At 41.8% G+C, this 16032-nt stretch overlaps 1 long non-coding RNA gene across 1 annotated transcript; it reads left to right on the top strand.

Annotated features, from left to right (window-relative positions):
• Positions 1–1766: 1766 nt before the first annotated feature.
• Positions 1767–2806, top strand: LOC308593130. Its single transcript, XR_014010763.1, has 2 exons — positions 1767–1884; positions 1923–2806. It is a non-coding gene; the product is annotated as an uncharacterized lncRNA (long non-coding RNA).
• Positions 2807–16032: the final 13226 nt, after the last annotated feature.

The following is a 16032-nucleotide window of genomic DNA, read 5'->3' as shown; positions in this document are numbered from 1 at the left end:
GGAAGAAGATGGCCGTGTTTCTGATCCGGTATATAAAAGCTCTTTTGTTGCATTCACACACAAAAGCCAAGAATCGCTTTTCATCTCTAGGCCCTGAAGGAAAGGGAAGAAATTGCAAAAAGAAGCAGCAAAGTTCTCCCAAAAGTTTGTGAAGGGACATTGGGAGTTCAGAATGAACAACAATCAATAAATAAAAAAGATTGGAAAAGGAATGGGGAAAGCAAGGTGAAATCCAGCAGTTCTCCTGTGGGTGCTATTCAACCTCTTTTATGCCTTGTATAAAAGAGGAAATGTAATCCCAGTAGGTCCACCACCGAGATTGCTTTTTTTTTTCTCCTTCCCCTTTCTTTTTAAGGGGGGTTAAAAAAAGAAAACACAACCAACCAGTTGATCCGTTCAGGAGCAGCAAAAGTAGCAAGCTGGCTGTGATCACTTACTTGTCCGTCTCTTGTGACATGTTTGATCCAATGAACTCTCTCCCCTTTTCCAGATGCCTCAGTCTCTCTGGTGAAACTGGACTTTCAAGTCTGTGCAGGTAAAGGTGTGTGTGTGCGCGCGTGAGCGAGCGAGCGAGCGAGAGCAAGCGAGCGCCCGGGACGGCAGAACCAGAGCTACTGGTAATTCTGCTTTTCTTCCCCCCCTCTTACTTCTCCCTCAGCCAGCCGCGGAGGTAGGAGTGGGACAGGTAAAGCCCCCTTCTGCCCGCCCCTCGCATGTGAAAAGGAGACTGGCTAGGCTCGCCTGCCCGCCCTCCCTCCCTCTGTCGTTTAGGGCACCGCGCCGGGAAGCAACAAAAACCCAAAGGCGCCTACAGGTAAACTTTCCCAAGAGGACTTGGATTCTTTCACTGAAGGATACAAGGCAAGAGGGACGAGCTGCGAGCTGATTGGGCCGAGCGGGGCCTCAGGTGAGCAGCCATTGGAAGAGGCGCGCTCAGGTAAGGCCCTTCGCTTAGAACGCCGAGCGAAGCCGCCTCGTTGGGAAAGCGGCGCCGGAATGGTTGAGGGAGAGCGCTAGCTGCAGGCCCAGAGGCGGGCTGCGTGCGGGAGCCATGCCGGGGCACGCGAGGCCTGGCCGGCTGGAGGACGCGCTGGGTGCCTGACGACGCTCGAGGGGAGGCCGTGGTGGCAGTGGGAGGGGAATAAAGGGGCGCAAGGGCGCCTTTGAGATACCTATACGAAGAAAGCCCTCGTGAGCGTGAGGGAAAGAGCGGGGCTTAGAGGCCCTCGCGAACTCTGCCTTGGCTTGGGCCCGTTTTCTCGGGGCCCAGCGGCCGCCTCCGCCACCCTCGCCCAGCCACGGGGAGGGAGGAAAATTGCCGACCAACATGGAGTCTACCGAGAAGACCACAGCTGACCACCATCTCGCTTATGGACCTATGCAAGGGGGGTTGTGGGATAGAAACGGCCGGGCCTAAAGCGCCTTTCTTCCACAAGTCGTTACCTCCTTGTAATTTGGGACTTAGAAGGATTTGCAGGCCTGCCCAGGGCAATAAAAGGCTCCAATGACTACTTCTGCTCAGCTCTAAATCTCATTTTGTATGGAGTGGCATGCTTTGGGCTGCTAAAGCCAGGGAAGAGAAAAGGAAGCCAATCTCATTTCCCCCTATTCTTGAGTTTCTCCCAGGCTAAGAGAGAATTGAATTTATTGCATCTCTCTCTCTTCCTCTCGCATTTTCAGTAACGTTTTAGTAGGTACTCACTAAGCTCCGAGGTTATGGATATGTGGCGGGAATATTATTTGAAACGTCTATATCCTGCCTTACTGCCGGACAACAGGCTTCCAGTGGGGCAGACAATAAGTGAAAAATCAATGCACAACACGACTTTAAAGGTAGTGTTGACATATGAAGGAAAATGCCCACTCCCCAAGGGTTTGGATTCTGTCGTGCTTAGTACTCTGCACCTGTCTGCCTTCAAGAGTATGCACTAAGTGCGCATCTCTTATTTGTAAATGTTTTCATGACCTGCCAATGAAATACAGAGTTCCCCCACATATTTTTTTCTCCAAGAGAGGCAATTTTGTTCTGGCTATGTCGGCCTTCTCTTCAGGCAGAGGCTTGGCAGTCAGCAATTCAGCCTGCAATTCTGTGCCTGCTTATTTGGGATTAAGCCAATTTGAATGCAGTGAGACTTGCCTTTCAGGAAAACATGGATAGGTTTAGGGTGCATTTATTGTAAATAGTCACTAACTAGCTCACTGATCAGTGGTGCATAAAGATAGGCAACCAAGATAGGGAAGGCATTGTAAACTTAATGAGAAAGAGGGGTTTTTTCCAGACTGTTTGCTGATGTGCCACAAATGACACAAACAGGTATTCTTTATTAGGTGGGCTTGTAAAAATGTGGACTGTTAACCTTTATGGTCCGGCTTGCAAAGCAGAAGTAATTATGAAATTTACCACCCCAAAATGTGCTAGTGGTCACTGGTTGGATTTTTTTTTTTTAAGGATTAGACAACATAGTGGGAATAGCCTTGTAATTTGGGGGTTAAATGGAAACTAATGGAACTTCAGTTTATAGAGACAGTTTACCTCTGAGTACCAAAATGGGGACAAGGGATTATATGCTAGTCCTACTCAAAGTAGACCAATTGAAATTGGTAAACCTAACTCATGCCCATTAACTTCAATGCGTCTACTGTGACCAGGAGTAGCATTGGCTCCCATTCATCATACTAATTTGGGTGGCTTTTTGTCCTGATCTGGCAAATGTTAATGTGTTTTTAAATAAAATTAAACTTTAATTCCAAACATGTTTTATTTGGAAGTGAGATCTGTTGAATTCAGTAAAACATGTTTCCAAATGATGTGAGTTTAGGATCACAGCCTAACACCCTAATCTTAAACACATGTGGATGAAAGTCCCATTGAAATTTAGGTTCCATCTGCTGCTTGACTTTAAATACTTGTTGATTCATGCTTCAAGTTGTAAATCAAGAAAAGCTGTACAGTGCAACTTTCCTTTCCAGAAGTCTACCACATCCCTGTAACTTCTTTTTTATATATATCTGCCACTGAACCTGCTGCTCAGTAAAGTAAACATTTTTTCACTGGAGTGAGTGCTGCAAGAGATCAAACTAGTAGAGTAAGTCTGCAGTTCTGTGCATGCTTCAGGTGGGAGTAAGCACCAATAAAGAGAGCAGGACTTGCTTAGGAACAGGTTGCACAAATTTTATTTACTCTTCCGGTTCACAATCATTTCTCATACTTTCACTTTGGCTAGTTTCTTCAACGAACATCTGTAGCTCTGCTGTCACATTGCTTTGCTGAAAAGAAACAAGTTAAAAGGCAACTGTCTTTACACATCAGCCTACTTTATGTGTGCATATTTTGCTCCATTTAGTAATGGTATTGTTTGGACTTGCCAGTTGAGGACAGAGAATCAGGTATTCAAATAAGGTTTAACTAAGGTTACAGATTATACTTATAATTATAAGCACCTAAAATTATGTGTTATGAAAACTGCTAAAACAAATCTATGGGATAACAGGTGCTAATGGCTTGTGCTTGTATCAAAGCAATGCTGTTAACAAGTTCAATGCAAAAGAGCAGATGTTTGATGTTGCATTGTTTTAGTGCTGGGGGAGGCTTATCATGTGTTTGCACGTATGATAGCTTTTGTGCCAGATTTCAGTTAGGAGCACCAGACACAAAGCCAGCTGCTAATTTTGCAACAGGTAGCACTTACTGTTAATCCTTCCTACATCTTAAAACTTAGCAACCGTCTTTCTTTATTATTAGGGACTTCTGTGAGTCATTATGTCCAAGAAGGGCTCTTTCTTTCTTTCTTTCTTTCTTTCTCAGATGCATTGCAGGGCGTTGGACTAGATCACCCTCTGAGTCCCTTCCAATACTATGATTTTATGTAAGCTTGACTTAGTATCTCCAGTTATATGATCCTTGGTAACTCCTGCTTTCAGGTGTTGTGGCACTCATAAATTAACCTGGGGGATGGGAGACTTATGTAGCTGCTTCTGACTTGGGGAAGGGCAAAATGTCACATTTTAGGATTCGATCAAAGCATATTTACATAATTGGTTTAGATATTACTGACTTTCTGTCTCATCCTAAAATGTTTACACAGAAATAAAACCCCATTGAGCATTTCCTAGTAAATGGATTTATGACTACAGTGTTGCTCTGTTGACTTTTGTTGTCCCCATATGCCTAATCAAATACAGTCAAGTATCAAGGGAACGTAGCCAATATTTTTTTTAGTTCAGGAAGAACCACTCTATTACAGTGGAAACACTACCATTATTGTTGTTTTCTTTTATATTTATATATAAATATATTGGATGAGATTGGCTTTCTCAGTGTAAGGAGTAGACCATATAAGCATTAGCATTAAAGATTGCCCTTTATGGCAAACTGCTACCTGCATTTGTTTAATGAAAGCATCTGTATATAGAATGTGAAGACTAAAAAGTGGAAATGCATTTTGGTCATAGATATGAGCAGAGGTATCAGGAAGGCTAAAAAAATCATGCTAAAAATATACTAAAAGGGAGGAAGGCATAGAAAGCATCAGGCCTCCTCTAGTCAGACCGTCCCTCCCATCTCCCTCCCCCAGAACCAACAGACACAATAGTGGATGCTCTTTAAATGCACTCTCGACACAATCTGACTTTTTCAAGCTTCTTCTTTTTTAACTGAGTAAATCCTTTAAATGCTTTGTCAATAAACAATGACGCTATTGAAGGATTTGCTTCCTTATTCCAGTAAAGAAAGCAAACACCTCAGAATAAACATGCTTATATTTACACTTTCCACAATTCTTCTGCCTCTACATTCTATTATACGTTTTAATTTCCCAGGATTTCTTGCTTGGTTCATGTAAATGCTTTGTTTCTCCAACACATAAAATTAGTTTGATACATTTCTCACCTACAGATATTCTACACATATGTTTTTAGTCTACTTTATTAAACAGGTGGGCAAAGCAATCCTAACCCCCAGTCTACACTGCTGGAGGGTACTAGGATGCAGCAGAGGTTTCTTCTGCTGTAGACACCCCCACTGCAGCCACCAACAGCACAGCCTGTTGACAGGCCACCGGCCAGTAGAAGGCCCCTAAATAGGTCAGGGCAGCCAGTTATTTGCTGGATCCTACCAGAGAACTGCCTAATCTAGATAGTCTTAGTACTCCCATCCATCACATTTAAGTAGGGGAGCAATCCCAGCACCACACATTTGAATCCCTCACAGTCACACTGACTAGGACAGAAGGTATGTGGGCGAGGTTCTTAATGCTTCAAGTCTCATAATGCAGTTGATGTGCATATAAATCTGTGCACCACAATGATTTCAATAACCTTTCAATCTGGAATGAGCTGCTGCAAGTTGTACAAATTTGGCAAAACTTGTTTGCCACTGCAACAGCCCATGTGTGAGACAGCAAGCGCTGGCAAGACATAATTTGTCTGCTGTCAAGTATGTCATACCCATGAGTTTTAGAATTATTTTCTCTAGCTAGATAACAAAGAAGCATACTTGTCCAGCTTTGAGCTTACAACATTGCCAAGTGCTTCATGAATTGTTCAGTTCTTTATTTGTGTCTGTGTGGGTAATATTTGCAGTGGCCAAGAGCGTTTGTGGTGACTCAAGCTTGCATCTTCTCTTTTATTATTTACTTCATTTCCATCTCACTCTTTTGCCATAGAGCTTAAAGGTTACACATGGGTTTCTTAACTCACCTGTCCCCAAGCTTCATCTTCATGGTACCGGTAATCCTTTGGAGAAGGTTAGGCTAACCAACTGTGTAGCTTTGGGATGCAGTTGGGGGAGTTCTTTGTTTGAAAGCACTTGCATGTCAAAAGTCTCCATTAACATGGACAGTTAGAAGGTTTCTAGCCTAAATTTGCATCCTGCTATGTTAGCTTCTGCATACAAACCTATTTTTCTATTTAAATAATGGGGGCTTATTTAATTTATTCATAAGACTTCAGCAAAGCTTCCAGGGCAGTTTACGAAAAGAAGATAAAATTCCTATAGTTTCATTTCAGCTCGAAAGTGATAGCGGGAAAGATTCCTGAGTAGCTGATGTAAACTATACAGATTCTTATTTGCCTTTTCAAGGGAGGGAATGATTTCCGATGGGAAATACTCTGAAACTTTTAGGCAAAATTAAAGGGGGGGGGTGCTCAAACCACATGAAAGATGATGAGAAAAACTGCTTGATTCTTTTTTAAGACAACACTTAAAAGGGCTTGATCATAATTTTCTTGGAAATTGCTTTCCAGCTATAGTTAACAATAGCCTGACACTAAGTTTAGAAGTCAAAGTGCCTCTGGCCTTGGTTGAATATTGTTTCAGCCATCTGGAAAGATAAGCTGCCTGGATGGCATACAAATGGGAAATGAAGCTATGCTGGGAGAGATGACGTAGATAAGACCGTACCGTAGGAACATGGGGTCCTTGGTAAACATAGTGATAGATGCACCATGTGACTGTGTTTGGTTGGGCAGAGGTGAACTGCTTATATTAGACAGTTAGCAAATTATACCATCATCTAGCATTAGTGTGTTCTGCACTGCAGTCTATTGAGCGTCTTTGTCCATGGCTGTGTCTTTAGGCTTGTCCACACTTCACTTGTCCTGTGTCTAGAAAGCATGGAATCAAGAGGTTTTCATTTTTGTCCATACTTTATAGGCACAGGTCCAAGAGGTTTTCTGTTTCTCCCACTGCTTTCTCCTGGAAATCCCACAAACATCAATTCGCAGAAAACCCAGTTGATGTTTACTCCGATTCAGTGGTAAAGAGCGGGTTTTCCCAGGGGAAAGGGACAGGACAAGTGGAAACGTGAACGGCCTCATTCGCTGTAAAGGCCGTGTGTATGAAAAACATGTGCATATTTGTTTCTATTTTCAGCTGTGCTTGGATCAATCTCTTCTTGGAATTTCCATGCATGAACAAGATGTGTTCCTTCACTATTTACATAACATTGCCTTCTGGCTGTCATCCAGAGACAGTCAATTTCTCCTCTGTTTTTATATTACTTTTGTTGAAGATAAATTCTGAAGTCTGTCTCTCAGGTAAGTGTACTTCATATTGAGGTGTCAGCTTAGTAGTTTTAAAGACATAGCTCCCTGTTTTAGATGCTATGCAAATGCACTTTAGGAGCATATTATTCCTACTGCCTTCAAGCGACCACTAGAGTATGGCAATTGAAGTCATTGGCATACTCTGGAATTGCTAAGGAGTAAACAGTGTTTACTGTTTTCCTCTGAAAATCAGTAAGATGAAATTGTATTTGAAGGATTGATGTTTTTATTATGTTTTTAGATATGTTTTAAGTCACCCAGAGTGGCTGGGGTATAATAAAATTATTATTGTTGTTGTTGTTGTTGTTATTGTTAATACAGTGGTACCTTGGTTCTCAAACTTAATCCATTCCGGAAGTCTGCTCCAAAACCAAAGCGTTTCAAAACCAAGACGTACTTTCCCATAGAAAGTAACGCAAAACAGATTAATCTGTTCCAGACTTTTAAAAACAACCCCTAAAACAGCAATTTAACATGAACTTTACTATCTAACGAGACCATTGATCCGTAAAATGAAAGCAATAATCAAAGTAGTGTACTATAAAATAAATAAGACAGTACTGTAGATGATTAAAAAAAAAAATCTTACCTGCACTGATGATAGTCATTGTTTGGATGGGGGGCTTTTACCCATTTCCACAGTCACACAATCAGCCAACCAACCAATCAGTAGCTGAACAAGTGTTGTGATGCTAATTGGGAAGTCACAAAATGATGCCCTGCTGATGTGTGGGAATTTCATTCTGTGGGATTAGTCACTAATTAGTGGCTGACAGTTGACTGTACCTCTCCCAGTCCCCACCTAAACCAAGCTTAGCACACTCAGAGAGGCCCCATGTGATCCAATATTACCGTTGCTAAGAGCAATTAAGCAAATGCATTTTGGCAACAGAAAACTATAGTGTGATTGTGTGAATATTAAAAGTGGGTTGCAGTGCCCAAGTCGCAGAACAATGAACTATATAATTAGATATGGTGCTAAATGTTTACACAGACATTTTGCAACTTCAAAACCATGGGGAATGTTCTGCAGTAGCAAAGAAGCCTGTTTGTCTGCAAATCCAAACAATTCTTCCTTCTCCCCCTGTTTTGTGGCTTTAGAATGAAGTAGAATATATAATACACATAAGAAGAATCTAAATCTAAAACTGGATTTTATCCAGAATAAGAAAAGAACATACGATCATAATTTTCAGCACCTGCTTAAAGCATTTTTGTTTAGGCAAGCCTATCCAGACATACAGATATTTATATGCTTTCATCTCTTTTGCTTTTAATTACTTTTAAATGTTTTATTGACAATTTTAATATTATTGTAAGCCACTTAGAGGTTTTTGTAAAATCAGGCAGCATATAAAATGTGTTAAATATGAGTAGAACCCCTGTCTACAGTAGAATTGCTGGCATTCCCTCATGCTTGAGTGATTGACCTCTAATGTACACGGAAACTGGTGTGTGGCCTCATTTAAATGGGTCATTGGGTTTGCAGAAATGATCTGCAAGCTCAGGATTCCCTATCCCTCTCATTTTAATCAGATCGGCAGTCCCTTGTGCATGCTAGTATTTGAGGGGACATGCCCTGGGGACATGCCTTTTTGATGTGCAAAAAGTGTGCAGATATGGAATGATAATTTTTAAATATGGCACCAGCCATGTAGGCCTGGGTGGGGAACCTCTGGCCCTCCAGATATTGTTGGACACCATCTCTTACCAACCCCGGCCAATTTGGGTAATAGTCAGGGATGATGGGAATTGCTGTCCAAGAACATCAGAGAGCAGCAGGTTCCCCACCCCTGACACTGACACTCCACGCCAGATCTTCTTTTCTGCATGCCCAGTAGTGCTTGTAAAATCAAGGCTTATTATGGGATTCACCTGGAGAAACTGGGAATTTGAAGCGGAAGCTGAGGATCTACATTTCCATACCCACATATAAAACCCTATCAGAATGACCTCTTAGGGTGGCCACTGAAGCGTCACAAAGAGGAAATGTATCACCCCAAAATGAGAACAGAGTAGGACACAGATTTGCATAAATATTTTGATTTATATATATATAGATAGATGCCAATTTAGAGAAGATTACTATAACTTACATAGAAATACAATATTTCTCACAGAGTGAAGAAGATTGGGACTGGGTGATCTGTTTGCCAGCTCAGTCTGCTGCTCAGGTGCTAACTTCATGGGCAAAGTCAAGGTACCTGCTTTGTGGGTTTTGTTGTTGTTGTTCTCTTTAAACCAGACTTGAACCAGGTAGTCCTTCAAACAAAGAACCGTCCTTTTAAAAAGTAGGCTACATGGCCCCTTTAGATCCTATTTCAACAATATTAATTTAACCGAACTCTTGATTATCCAAGGATGGTGGTATCTGACTATTTGCACTGCCTCAAGATCCGTTGGATAAACACAGTTAAACAAACACATGACTAATTTAGTCTTCTCATGATGTACAAATACCAGCATAAGCATTCGTGGATCAAGGAAGGATGGTACAGCCATGTCTTAACACTATACAAAATCCAAAAACTTGCTTTGTTTTTCCCAACTCTGCATGAAACAATTCATGTGTCAGCCTCTCTAGGTATGGCTATTGCTATGTCAGCAAAGATGATCTAAAATGTTATAGAGTGCTCTTTGTTTGAATGAAGCAAAGCAATCACCTGGATCCTCAGTAAAATGAGGGTGAAAAAAATATAGAAGAGATGTTGTTGTGTAATACCTGAGTAGGCATAATTGTACCAGCATTAGGTGCTTTCCATCACGTTTGATGTTTTACAGTGTTGTCTGCTTTTCACAGTCTTAATTTAGTCCTCCTGCACCTTGTAAAAAGCACTCTACTAATCTCATATTGGGATAAAACGGGACCCAACTAAAGCATTATAGGGGTCCCTTAAGCCCAAGCAGCTCCTGCACATCTAGGGCGCCATTTAAATAACACTCGCGGATTGAACCTGGTCATGGCATGGAATTGGCATCCATTCTTCAGATCTGGTGCTGATTACATGGGGAAATGTCATGTAGTTGAAGTCCTGCCCACATCACAGAGTCATTGAGTATTCTCCCAGCCATGCAGGTGGTATTGTGAGCTACTTAGAGGCCCATGGCGCAAATTTGCATAAAATTTGCATGTGCTATTTATAGCTATAGATACAGATTTACACCTTGGAGTGAATTAAGTTGGTGGGTGACTGGTCTCACAAGCACTGTGCTTTGCAGTATGTCCAGCCCCACAGTAAGCTGTGTGTGTGTGTGTGTGTGTGTGTGTGTGTGTGTGTGTGTGTGTGTGTGGTTTTCAGAAAGGAGAGAAGGGGCCACCTCCTTGGTATGCCCCTGCTTACAGATAAGTGGCTTTCAAATAGCTAGGAGACAAGCTAAAGTAGGGTTTCCCACATTTGTGTCTCGCATCTGTTTTTGGACTACAATTCCCATCATCCCTGCTAGCTAGGGATGATGGGAGTTGTAGTCCAAAAACAGCTGGAGACACAAATGTGATCTAAAGAGTTCTGCACTCATAGTTTAAGAAATAAACCCAGTGAGGCAGAATTGGGGAAGGGCAATAACCCAGTGGTAGAGCATGTGCTTTGCATGTAAGTCACAAGTTCAGTCCCTGGGCTTTCCAAGTGGAGCTAAGAAGGACTCCTGTTTGAAACCCTGGAAAACCACTGCCAGTCCTTGCAACTGATACTAGCTAGAGTGGCAATTAGGTCTCATTCTGTCCAGTATTTCATTCGTTGCTTAAAAAATACCACTAGCTTGCACTTAGACCTCATATACGTGCTGCTTTATTTGACGCTAAAGGAATTGTTGCCCTTATTTTTTTGATGCACCTGCATTCAGAAGTGTATGCAGACCTTCATACAAACGGGCCCACTTTACTTCCCCTTAACTGCCAGGTACCACGTTGCATTCCTGTTTTTAAAATGGAACAGAAAACCAACTGCACAATAGCACAGCTATTGCGTAAGTCTCCGTTTGGAAACCCACTTCTTCTGAGCAAGTCGATCCTGTTGTTCTGTTGCTTTCCGTCGGACAAGCCTGAACTGGAAGAAAGGAAAGAACAAGAAGTGCCTGTTCCACCTTTCCTAAATGCTGCTTTGTAGCAGAACTTGTTCGGCCGCAGGAAACCTGACAGATTTGCACCGCAGTGTCAGTGAATCAGACGGAGGAATCAGATGCTGGTCGTTCTAGCCGCAGCTATACAGACAATGAGCTTTGGTTTCAGAGAGGACTGTTATTATCATGCTTAGCAACTGGCTGCTCCTTTCTGGCAGGCTGTGGTCGTGCTACGCTTCGCTGTAGGAATGATTGTGGGCAATTCCATTTTTGCCACAGGTGGAAATCAAGCCTTCTCTTGCTAGCACTCAAGAGTGCAGTTGTCTTAAAAAAAACACACCCAAAAAACCAGCCCTGGTTAAATTCATTTGTGGCCCTGCAGTGAGGTCAAAGGTTGGGAGGTTTAGGATTTCATGGGAACATGCCCTTGTTTGGACTTGGCCCAAGAGCTTAGTTTACCTGTTTGACAGGTAGCAATTAGAGAGTAATAGCTTGCCAAGCTGGAATGTCACTGCTGAGGCCCTTTGCTGAGGCTCTGGTTTACCTGTTCAGCAGGTGTGGGCTGTAGGGCTCAGATAAGTATGTGCACACACAGCATTCCAGAGAATCAATTTTCTCTTAAAAGACACAGCCATGACTGCAGGGCACAAAAGGGCTGGGCTAACTCCCACTGGAAGATGGTTGGTTATTTGCACGGCAAAGAAGCAAAATAAATAGTGGCATAGAATATAAGCAAAGGCAAAAGACTGACGGCAGCACAAGGCTCTTTTCTCTCTTCCTTTTTCTTCTTGTCTGGCAAGAAAAACAAATGTTTGTATAGTGAATGGAACAAATGGAAATCTCGGGGCACTTTTCATGTCCTACGCAGAGGATTTACATGGAACTTTCTTCTCCCCATCCTTCATGGATCTGTGAACATCTTCCCTGAGTGGAGTTTTGCAGGGTGGTGTGATCTTGTCCTTCTGAGGACAAGGTCACAAAATTGAGCAGTTGAAATGGCATTGATAGCGAGCGTTAAATTTCAAAATGTTTCTAATGCAAGTTTATGAGCAAGAGTTAAGATTGTTGTTGTTTTTAAAGTATCCCCTTTCTACTATTTTGATAACATTTTTATCCCATTTTTTCTCCCAAGGGAACAAACATGTTTTTGCTCTTTTCAATTTATCCACACAAAATCCCTGTGTGGAAGGTTGGACTGAGAGTGACTAGCCCTTGGTCATTATGGCTGAGTGGAGATCTGAACCTCAGTCTCTGTGGTCCTAGTCCAGCCCCCTAGCCACTACACCACACTGCCTCATCATCACTGCTGATGAAGTAAGACATCTTGTTTTACAACGGATCTATCACTATTTCGTGTGCCACAAAAATTCCAAGTTGAATGTCAAAAGGAAAATCTGAAGATGTGTGAAGTTTGAATACTGAAACTCTTCCAGATGTGGAATTCTGTGGCAGCTATTGTTGAAATCAGGTTCATCTAGAAATCCAAATCATGCACAAAAGCTAAATTTGGGGTTCTTTAATATGCACGTGGTAGCTGCAGCAGGGAAAATGTATTTGTTCAAGTCTCAGAAAAAGTAACATGGCGAAGGCACACATCTCAATTCTATGAAGAGCAAAATACAAACAGATTAGAAGGACATATTATTTGCAAGGGAAGATGCCTTTCCAATTGTTTTCTGCTACTGAAAATTCACATTTTCTTTCCGTGAGGATAGAATGACAGAAGAAGTTCAGAACAAGTCCAGATGGTGGCTGGACTATCCCATTTTCAACTTCAAAGACTGGAGAAGCTGCACAGTCAGTGTAAGCCAGTGGTGAGATACTAATGGCCCTTCAAACACTGGTGGACTTCAAGGCCCATCAGTCACAGCCAACATAGCTAATGGTTAGAGATGGTGAGAGTCTAACAAGTTCTGGAAAGGCCACAGGTTCCCCATTCCTGGTTTAAACAAACTGAGCAAATGAGGCTTTCATTTTTTTCTGTGCAGATTCTCCAACTGGAATCCTAAGCAGACATTTTTCTGGAACTGTTTGGATACAGTGGCATATAACATGCTAGAGAATCCACATTCTGTTAGCAAGGTGGTTGACGCAACCATAATGTCAGGCAAGAGACAGTATGTTGGGTCAGCACAGTTTGACGCCTGCTCCCTGTGGGAGCTGACAGTCCACCCTAGAATCTCCAAGAGACATTGCAGGTGTTTGTGTAGGGATGCACTTGCCTTACACTGCTGCTTTCTGTACCGCAACACCCTAGCTGGAGTGAAAGAGCCAAAGTCCTTACTACCTTGGAGATTTTGTTTCAACCGAAATGTCACGGCGAGGTGCTGCCAGCTTGTTTTGGAGTAGAGAGGAGTTATGAGACACCCCCACCACATGGCTTTCCTGATCAAAATTGTCACCACTGCAAGCTGATGTTTGCAATTTGGGAGAACATTTTGGGGCAAACAGCAGCTTGCAGTTGGGTGCAAATTTGCCAGGGAAATGTTAAAAATCCTTTTGCACCAGCTGTTCCTCCAAACAAATGCAACTGCATTTTCAATGTGTGCATTAACATCGGCAGAACTATTATGGATCTGCCCTGTAATGTGTAGTTTGAGCCATGTACATGTTTGCTGAAAAGTAAACATGAGTTCAATGGGCATTACTCCTAATCCCAAGTATGTAGGAGTGTAGCCTAGCTCTTAGAGCCTGGGTTGAACTATATAACACAGTTACACAGGGAGGGAGGGAGGAATCCTGTTATGTTTTATAAATTGACATTTTAGAAGTGAAATGAACCACCAGTGCATTTAATATTGCCTCTCCAAAGCCACTTGAGACTTGGCTTCGCCTTTTAATTGCCTTAGAAGAAACCACAAGAGCAACTGTTTGCTTTATTTCACTACAGCAACTGGAGAAGAGACAATGTTCAATTGCTCGGGTGTTTTTCTTCTTCCAAAAATGCTTTAGAAAAAGAATGCTTTTAAGGCTTGCTTCATACGATACTTTTTGTACTTCGTTACTTCAAAGTAGTCAAAGCTATTGCCTGGCTCAGTTATGAAAAGCACATAAATGTCTAATTTGGAACATATCCCTTCCAAAGAAAGAGCACAATCCTTCCCCAGCAACAAATTACATAAGTGTGAAACCGCAAACCTCATGGTCTTCATAGATCAGTTGTTCATATATTGTAATCTATTGACCAACCCAGACTGAAGGCTCAAGTTGGCTATGAAAACCAGCCCTAAGGTCTTCAGAGGACGACCTTCTCATAGTTTGACCATTGGAAGATACATCATCTATGTGGAGATACAAGAAAAGGTCTTCTCAGTGGTTGCCCCCTGGTTGTGGAGCCTCCTCCCCTCAGAACTATGTTGGGTACCCACTTTTCTTTCATTTTATCACCAAGTGAAAGCCCATTTGTTTGCCCAGGAATTTGTAGGATATCAATTCAAGTCAGTTCATGCCTGGAAGTTGTAGACTGCTTTGTGACTTAAATGTTGTCTTTATGGTTTTCATTGTGCTTGTTTTATCTGTTCTGGTTACTACTACTACTACTACTAATAATAATAAATTTTATTATTTGTACCCCACCAATCTAGCTAGGTTGCTGCAGCCATTCTGAACAGCTTCCAATAAGATATAAAAGCACATCAAACATTAAAAATATTAAAATTCAGTGGACTCTTTAACTGAGTTTTTTTTTTTAATTGACTTGTGTTTTAATTACAATTGTGCTCCAACCTGAGATCAGCTATGATGGAGGGCAGGGTAGAAGTATACTAATTTAATAACACATATACATTCCGTCATAATAGATTAATCAGATTCATTGAAATTTCGCCACCCTGTCCATACTCAAACCCCAGCGGCTAAATCAAAAAGCAGATTCTTATCTTAGATAGACTCTTATAAAATACCATTATGAACTGTCACTGTCACCCGATTAAAGAAATCTTAGTCAATTAAATCAAATGTTTTAATTGATGGTGGAATCACAGCTTCTAACTCCTACTGGTCTCAAGACTGGCCAAGATGGGAGATACAGGTCAGACTGTTACCTTTTTCTTCATTTTTACTCACTAGTTTTTTATTTCCTTTTTTCTTGGTTCCAGTGTAAGAGGAAATAATTTCAACTACACCAGAGCTAGTCTAGTTTTATGCCTGTTCTGGGGACACACCTGGACAGTTAGGGGGCTTTAAATCAGGTGAATACGTTGTGCATAAAGCCCAAACTCAAAAGGAAACAACTAGTTGGAATGCTTTGTAAATGCTAAGTCAGCAAAAGGCATGCCTCCACTGGCATATTATTGCATCTCAACTTTTTTTAATGAAACTTGTTTCCAAGTGAGCATGCTTAGGAAGACCACAGCCTTAGAGAGACAGTATGGTGTAGCAATTTCAGACTAGGACCCTAGGAGATCAGAGTTCAAAAGCCAACTTAGCCATGAAACTCACTGAGTGACCTTGGGCCAGTCACTGCCTCTCAGCCCAACGGACATTGCAAGGTTGTTGCTGTGGCGATTAAATCAAGGGAAGAAGAACCATGTACGCCACCTGCTGCGCCTCGGAGAAAAGGGTGGGATATAAATGCAAAAAATAAATAAATCTGATTTGTGTCAATATGGTATGACTGAGGCAAATCAAGTTCCTGCAAAGAAGAGGATTGCCATCTGCTCATATTCTATTAGAAGGTGGTTGCTGAAAGGACAGGCCTAAGTTCTAAGTGAAAATAGTTGCAAGATCCATTTTACACAGGAAAAGAGTTCTTTTTTGGCTACTGAGGCTTTGCTTTCATTTTGACATATGTGTCCAGGATTACCTAAATTTAACCTGTGATCTCTGGGCTCCGGATGCACATAATGCTGTCTATGTCTTGCTTAATAAATCCCTTCTTTAGTTTAGAGACATCAATTGAACAAGCCTGAGCTTATCTGATGCAGTTACCGT

This window comes from Podarcis bocagei, assembly GCF_964188305.1.
Source record: "Podarcis bocagei genome assembly, chromosome: 8".
NCBI lineage: Eukaryota > Metazoa > Chordata > Lepidosauria > Squamata > Lacertidae > Podarcis > Podarcis bocagei.
The sequence above is the reverse complement of the archived record's forward strand: the minus strand, read 5'-3'. Positions and strand labels throughout refer to the sequence as shown.